Genomic DNA, 7,712 nt, shown 5'->3' with positions numbered 1-7,712 from the left:
AGTTCCAATTTGTAACACAAGAGCTCTAGTGTTTTAGCCTTGTATGGCCGGCCGGACAAGTGTGGCTACTTTTGATAAACTCCCTTATAAGCCAATGTAAAAGGGGATTGAGGTACATTCTCTATACACACTCTAGGAGAGCTCTCAAGTGAAGAAGCCTCTTATTGCTCTAGCTATGGAAGCTCTCTAGCTACTCGCGCGATGTACTCTATTGAGCATTCTTGCTCCATGAATCAATGAAGGTTTTCTCCTCTTTCTCCCTTTTTCTTGCATTGAAGTAAATTAATGTTTAATTAGTTGAAGACTCTTCCTTTCTTATTATTGCATGCTTATGAATGTGTGTGAGCTTTCCATTGAAGCTTGCTCTTGCCCACATCTATGGCAATGAGCTACGCATGGAAATACTCCTCATAATAGCTTGTGGGTTTGAGAATATGTGTTTCTTAGCTTGCTTAAGCTTGTGGGTTATGCATTGTATGAGTTGCTTACAATAGGGAAGTAGGGTTTAACCTATGCTTGATGGGAATGGGATTGAGGGAGTGTGAAGAGTTATTGAGTTAGTAGGCTTGTAGGAGAGCTTGCTACATTCCTTTGCTCTCTTGATTCATGTGGGGACATATGTGGGTTTGTAGGATGGAGCTCATTGTTGCCTAGTATGAGTAGATGTGTCATGTGGGTTAAGCTCTCAATGTGTGCTCTCCACAAGGGATTGCCTCTATGCGCTAGCTGGGTATAGTCCTCGGTTGACATAGTGTTTCCATACACATTGGTCAACGAGAGATCTCTATTTGCCACATACCGCAAGGTAGAGAACACCGTTCTCCAAATACATCATGTTAGCTTTGGAAGGTGAACTCCTAAGTCTAATATGCAAACCAAGACATCACTAAACTCCTTCCATCATGGAACAAGTGGGCTCTTTGACAATAATGCAATACCCTTGGGGAAGTTGGCCCATACATGCTTAGCACCATTCCACCGCAATCCCAAGGTCTATGTACAAACCTCCAAATAGCTGCCATCATCTTAGTTAGCAACCTGGAGATAATGTTCCATCAAAAGTTAGCAAAAAGGATGTAATTTTAAGTACACATGTGTACAAATTTGATTTTATATTTCAAGAAAAATGGCCCATCATGTTTTGAAGGGTCGAACATCATGGATTGGTAGTGGTGCAAATTGTCACATGTTTTGAAGGGTTGCACATCATGTCGCTAAGGACTGGTAGAGCCGCAAATTGTCACTCTCTAGGCACAAGTTATATAAATTGTAACAACTACTTACTGCTTCTCTACATAACTCATGATGCTTTTCTACACTTGTTCAATAAGACATGAGTTAGCACATGTGGTATAAAGAACTCAACATCTCCTTCTTAATGGAATTAGCCTCATTTTTCTGAGCAGGTCTCCATGTTGCTCCATGTCTATCTTTGTTGTCATGCGGTGGCCAAGACGAGTGCTTAGCATGTGAAGGCTCCTCATCTTGGCCATCACATCTTAAGATTTGTGAGGCATGTATTCAAATTTCAATGTGCATCATGAGTGTAAATATTTATTGAGAACATTTGCAACAAATCTTTGAAGTTTGTTCTCCACAAAATACGAAAAAATATTATAAAAGTAATGGTGCCTTATGTATTGAACTCTGCTAATTCTTTTATATCAGTGTATCTTTTGTAGCTCATGCACAAATTTTCTCCATGAGCTGACTTCATATCTAAAGTTTGTTGATAATACGAATTTCAAGTTTGTTGATATTCCAAGCAAATATCTATATAGCTTATCAGAGATCTTAGGTGAGTTCTTTTCTTATACATGTAAGGTTGTTGTGTGGGGCTATCTCTTGGGACTTACCAATTGAGATTTTGTATATTGCCAATTTTGTTCACGAGAGAGAGAGAGAGAGAGAGAGAGAGAGAGAGAGAGAGAGAGAGAGAGAGAGAGAGAGAGAGAGAGAGAGAGAGTACAAAATACTCCTTAATTTATGTATTCATAAAAAATCAATTTTTTATGTAGAGAATAGAGAGAGAGAAATGAAATGAAATGATACGTCTACAAAAGGCCAAAATGACTTATGAGACCAAAAAAGGTTACAAAGTGGCGAATCTGATACAATGTCTGTGTGCTAAAAGAAAAACTCTGATACAATGTCTATGTGGTAAAAAAAGAGAAGACTAAAAAATTGAAATGAGCTGAAATGCTGAAATCAGGGTCCCAAGATGTCTAGCATCGGTCTCGCTGGCGAAACTCATCAATGTCCTCCTTGGTGAGTACTCTAACTGGACGTCTCCCATGTCGTGCTAGAATAGTCCGGACCCTCTGATGCAGCCTCCGTTGAAGTTGTGATGAAACTCGTAGTCATGGGCGTCTCGATCGCCCAAGCTCAATGGCCCTATCAGTCAAAATACCTCTAGTACAGGTGGAGTTTGAAGTCTGTTGTGATGCCTGCTCATCTGCCTGCTGAGTCTGTGGTCTGAAGAAATCAGTGATCTCCCTCTATGAATGTCTCCCATTGTCTGAGCTCCTCAAGAGACCCTCCCTGGGTTTGCGCAGCTCCAGCAAAAAAATCCCAAGGCATCTCTGATCCTCATATCTCATAACTCTAGCCAGTGGTCCAAAACCCTCTTTGAATAGGCAGCGGAAGTGGTCTCGTATCTCATAGTATACTGGAAAATGACATATGTGATGTAGCTCTATCTCTGGCTCTATATGACACAACTGGCAAATTCTGGCCTCTGCTTGTACCCCCAAAATTTTCCAGTCTCAACCTGTAACTAATGTGATGATGTGCGCATCTGACCAATAGCACATCGGGATAAATGAGTGTCCATGTAGGTCGGTCTGGTCACAAATCCATCCTCTATGAGCTAGAGAAGATGCTCTCTATAAAAGCCATCTTTGTGTCCAGCTCACGCGTTGGCTGTGTCCATGTCCTCCTAGTGTCTAACTGAATCAAGTCCTGCCTGACGAGCCGGGTAATCTCGGTTTACATGAGGGACAAGGAGGGTGCGTCTAGCGAGTACTGGAAAGGGGGTAGTCTATCCATGTCAAACCCATGTAGATGAAACCAAGATGTCATCTGTGCATACCAACAAGATGTTTCCCCCTTTGAGGCAAGCTGTTGAGAAGACTCCAAAGCTAGGCGGGCATATCTGTCTCTGGGGAGATCCCAAATAATGTGTATAAAAGAGACAGATCTGGTAAATGCCTCTATGAACAATGGGGGAGCAGCAAGCTCTACACAAATAATTGCATGCGGTACAAAGGCCTTGGCCTTAATCATCTGAGAAATCATAGAGACCAGAGGTCTCTCCATACCATTTCATCCATCAGTACTACCAACTCGGCTATGATGATCTACTGATGGTCCCCATATCTACACCCCATATAGCATAGCCGATGTGACCAAAGTGTTGGTGTCGAAAAGCCAGAGCTTTGTTCGAGGTTCTTGAAACTGAACGTGCAAACACATCCTCTCCATCCTCCCCAGAGTTGCATATGCTCTCGTCAGTCTAGTCTCTGTTGCTCTCCTCAAAGAAAACATTCGACCACTAAAGTCCACTCCAAGGTAGGTGTATGCATTTGTATACTCCACCATCTTCGGACCACATGAAATGGTCGCTGCAGATCGCCTGACCCACTGTGGTGTGGTGTTAAACACCATAACCTTGGACTTGCCAAGGTTCACCGATAAGCCGCTATCACTAGGAAATGTGTGCAATGCATCCAAATGTCGTTGCATCCCCTCTCGTGAATCCGATATCAACACAATATCATTTGCATACAGTAGCAATGAAATCCATGTCCCTGCTACATGTGCTCCTCTATCACCCCCCCTCTTGATGTAATCTGAAACCTCATCTACATACATACCAGACAAAGTAGAGGGGAGAGTGGACATACCTGTTTCACCACAATAGTGGAGTGAATCAGCTCAGATACCTTTCTGGAGTACAAACCTGTCCCACAACTATCCTGTACAGAGCCATGACCCCCCAAATCAGCTTTGTGGGTACACCCATCTCTTGTAGTCTACGCATCAGTTGGGCTCTAGGGACTATGTCAAATGCTTTGCAAAAATCCACAAAGGTACAATAAATCCTCCTGCCATGTGATCTGCCCTCCTCAATAATAGCTCTAAGTGTCAATATGTGATCAAGAGTAGAAAAGCCCCTCCAGAAACCTGTTTGTCCTGATGCTCGTATGCCTGCTCTCTCTGCCTATCTACTCAACTGATGCTCAAGAATGGATGCATACAACCTGGCCAATGTGTGCCCAAACATAATAGTGCGGTAGTTCCCAGGCATCATTAGGTCTCCTGCCTTGAAGATGGGCACAATAGTGGACATACTCCAAGTGTCAGGAAAACCCTCACACATGGCTCGGTTGAACATCACTACAAGAAGCTCTGCTAGCATATCTCTAGCATGTATGAAGTGCTCCGCCACCAATCCATCATGATCATATGTTGTCCTAGTTCTCATCCTGTTAATAGCTTTCTTTACCATCTCGATGGTAAAGAAAGTGCATGTCTGTGGGCATGGCTCCGAAGGATCTGGTAGAGGAGGCTTTCCTAGGATTGTGTAAAGAGATGATGCATAATCACCCCAAATATCAGTGGATGTGAAAGCCGATGGAGGGGAGTGCTCATGGAAAAATTTCCATGCCTCGCCTGAGTCCTGACTCAAGAATAGCTGGTACAACTCTCTCTCTAACTGAGCACGATAAGTCCTCTTCTTCTGTCGTACTAGGCGTCCGAAGGAAATCTATGACTGTCTATGAGTGATGACTTCCAGAGGCACCTCTCTCTGAAGTGTGGCTCTCGTCTCTCTACACTCCTTATCATACCAACTGTTCTAGGGCATGCTCCCCGAACGACGTCTGTGCTCAGGTTGGGTGTGTGGGTATGCCTCTGCTGCATCATGTAATGTCTCTGTCAATATTTGGGTGAGCTCCTCTAATGGACGTCCCGGCTCCTCAATAACTAAGCGTCTGTATATGCCATCTCTATAGAAAGAGTCAGTCTCCGATGTAAAAGTGTATTGGGTATGCATAGATGTCTGTGCCAACCGAGCTGTACTAAACTAGAATGAGATGGTAAAGGTGAGGAGGGTGTGATCTACTGCTACCCCAATAGGCCTAGGGCCGATTATAAAGTCCTAAATAGAGGGTATAAAACTGAGCTGAGCCAAAACATAATCCAATGTGCTAGCCCCATGTCTGTGAGGAAAACAAGTGAACCCACTCAATGCTGGAGATCTCTGTAGGCCATTCAAAATGGCCAGTCCATGTGCAGTCCCCATTATTATCTGTCAGATATCCCCCATACCCAATGTGCTTCTCATCCTGCGAAAGCCTGGCCAATCCCAAATCACTGACATCCAACTCTCTCAACATCTCCTCTGAGGTATCGTAAAAGACTGTCTGAGAGTGGCCCGTCCTGGCATTAAAATCCCCCAGAAGGATGACATCCCCATCCCTAGAGAATTCCCATATGTCCTCATCCAGTATCATATATGGTGATTGCCCCTTGGGCGGTGCATAGTGAGATGTGCTGGGGAAAAATAGCATATGGCAATATAGAGTGACCTTCCAGTCTCCGCTTTCACCTTGACCCACATATATTTGGCATGCTCATCTCTCCAAACAATACAAATGAGGAACTGCAACTCCTCCCTGAATAAGGTTGCCACACCTCCTGACCCACGTCCTCTATGCTCTAATCTCACCTCCTGTCTACAAGTAGTCTCCCAATGGTATCTTGTCACCCTAGGTAATGTGCCACCGAGAGTCTGGTGTGTCTCTCAGTAGAAAATAATGTCTCTTCCATTGAAGCTATCTTTAAAGGCACCCACATGATACATCTAGCTTCAATGACCCGTTACAGTTCCATGCTGCTAGTTTTAGGCTGGGGTCCCATAGGTTGCGCACCATCATGTGGTGCATCTCTCCACAATCACAACTCTTCCTCCTCTATAGAAAGCAATTTTCCCCTTCTCCCTGGCTGCTTTGATCTCAGGCATCATCTCTTGCATCTGTGCTATTTGTGCCCCAGTCTTCTTGAGTGTAGGACTCTTCTTCAAGAACTCCTTCCTAGCCTCCATTGTAGGGAAACGTATGATGAGCGCTCTTTCCTTAGAGCTTCCTCTCCCCTCATTCCCCTTCTTCCCCACTCTCCAAGCACCTATGTGTGTAGGCTCGGAGATGCTCATGCACTTCAAGTGTTCTTTCATTTCTTCCTCCACTTTGTCAGTGTCTTTGAGACCCGTGACACGGACATGAAGAGCCCTTGTCTTCCTCTTTTTCTCTTCCTCTATGGTCATGTTGATGAGGGTGTAGCTTCATGCAGGCCACCTTTCCCTTTCTTTGCGACCTCAATCCACTTCTCCGCTTCATCAACCTTCTTTTGTGTCTTGGTGAGGACATCCGCCCATGAGGAGGCTTCCCGTGATTTTTGCTCTTCCTCTTCTTGAAATGTTTTCACCTTCTCCTTAATGTTATTCAGCTCCTCTATCACTGAGGGCTAATTTGCCCCATCCTTTTCTGACCTACTTTTACGTGTTGTAAGTTCTCCCTTGAGTTCTTCTATCATAGCGTCCTTTTCACTTATGCACTTTTCCACTTTTGATTTCCATGATTCAAAAGTGGCAAGTGCATCGTCTAATCTTTTTTGCATCATACATTCCAATACATTCATCTCTGCCTTCATAATGGCATGCATTTCCCATTTCAATGTTGTGTACATATTATTTTTATGTGCCACCCCAGTTGCATGCATCTCTCTTTCAATATCCACTGATGGGCCCGCCATAGCGTAGCAGCATCCACACAACTCTCAACCCTATGGATAAGGAGAAGAGGTCAATGCAGGAAGCTTAACCTGGCTAGCACATGAAGGAAATCCTACCGTGTCAACGTAAGAGAGTAGTTAACTTAATCAAGGGCACTAATCTAGTCATTAACCCACTCCTACAAGCTAATCAAATGAGCAAAGCAATGATGATGCTCACTCATTCACTTAACAATCTATGCTAACCTCTTCTTCTCTCTAGATTAAGCTAAATACACACACACACATTCCCTTCACTACAAGCTCATTAACATAAGCTAATAACAAAGAAGACTAAGCATGTGATTAAGCAAGCAATGCTACACATTTAAGAATCAAACCCACACATTCAAGCAAGCAAGAAAGCATAGAATCTATCTACTATCCCGCACATGCTTCCCAAGCCCAATAAGCAAACCCACAAGCTAGATTAGTAGACTAGAAATCCTTAAATCAATAGACAAAGCTCTTACACTAATGAAAGAATGATTAGAGAGCTTATCCACTACTCAATCACACATGAGCAAGGAGTCATTGCTTCTCATTCATACACTAGAAGAGAGAGAGAGAGAGAGAGAGAGAACACAATGAAGAGAAGCCATAGCCAATGTATTAATCATAAAGAGTTAATCACAATTAGGCTTGGAGCTTAGATAAGCTTAGCTAGAGATGGAGAGCTCTTCTCTTTACAAATGACCAAAAAAGCCCCAAATTCTTAGTTGTGTTCACTTATATACCTAGGTGAAAACTTACTAGGTTTTTCACACTTGGGCGGACACTACTAAGAAAATGGATAAATTACAAGAAAATAGGCTAAGAATTTATACAACGTGGAACTCTTATGAGCCCATCTTCCTTCTTGACACATATTACATTGCACT

At 43.3% G+C, this 7,712-nt stretch overlaps 2 pseudogenes; both read right to left on the bottom strand.

Moving 5' to 3' along the window:
- Positions 1-2,360: 2,360 nt before the first annotated feature.
- LOC147622528 (uncharacterized) lies at positions 2,361-5,851 on the bottom strand (annotated as a pseudogene).
- Positions 5,852-5,935: 84 nt separating this feature from the next.
- On the bottom strand, positions 5,936-6,813 carry LOC147622527 (uncharacterized; annotated as a pseudogene).
- Between the last annotated feature and the right edge of the window lie 899 nt (positions 6,814-7,712).

Source organism: Cibotium barometz, chromosome 28, assembly GCF_041138505.1.
Source record: "Cibotium barometz isolate CiBa-2024 chromosome 28, ASM4113850v1, whole genome shotgun sequence".
Lineage (NCBI taxonomy): Eukaryota > Viridiplantae > Streptophyta > Polypodiopsida > Cyatheales > Cibotiaceae > Cibotium > Cibotium barometz.
This window is presented reverse-complemented; position numbering and strand designations above follow the sequence as displayed.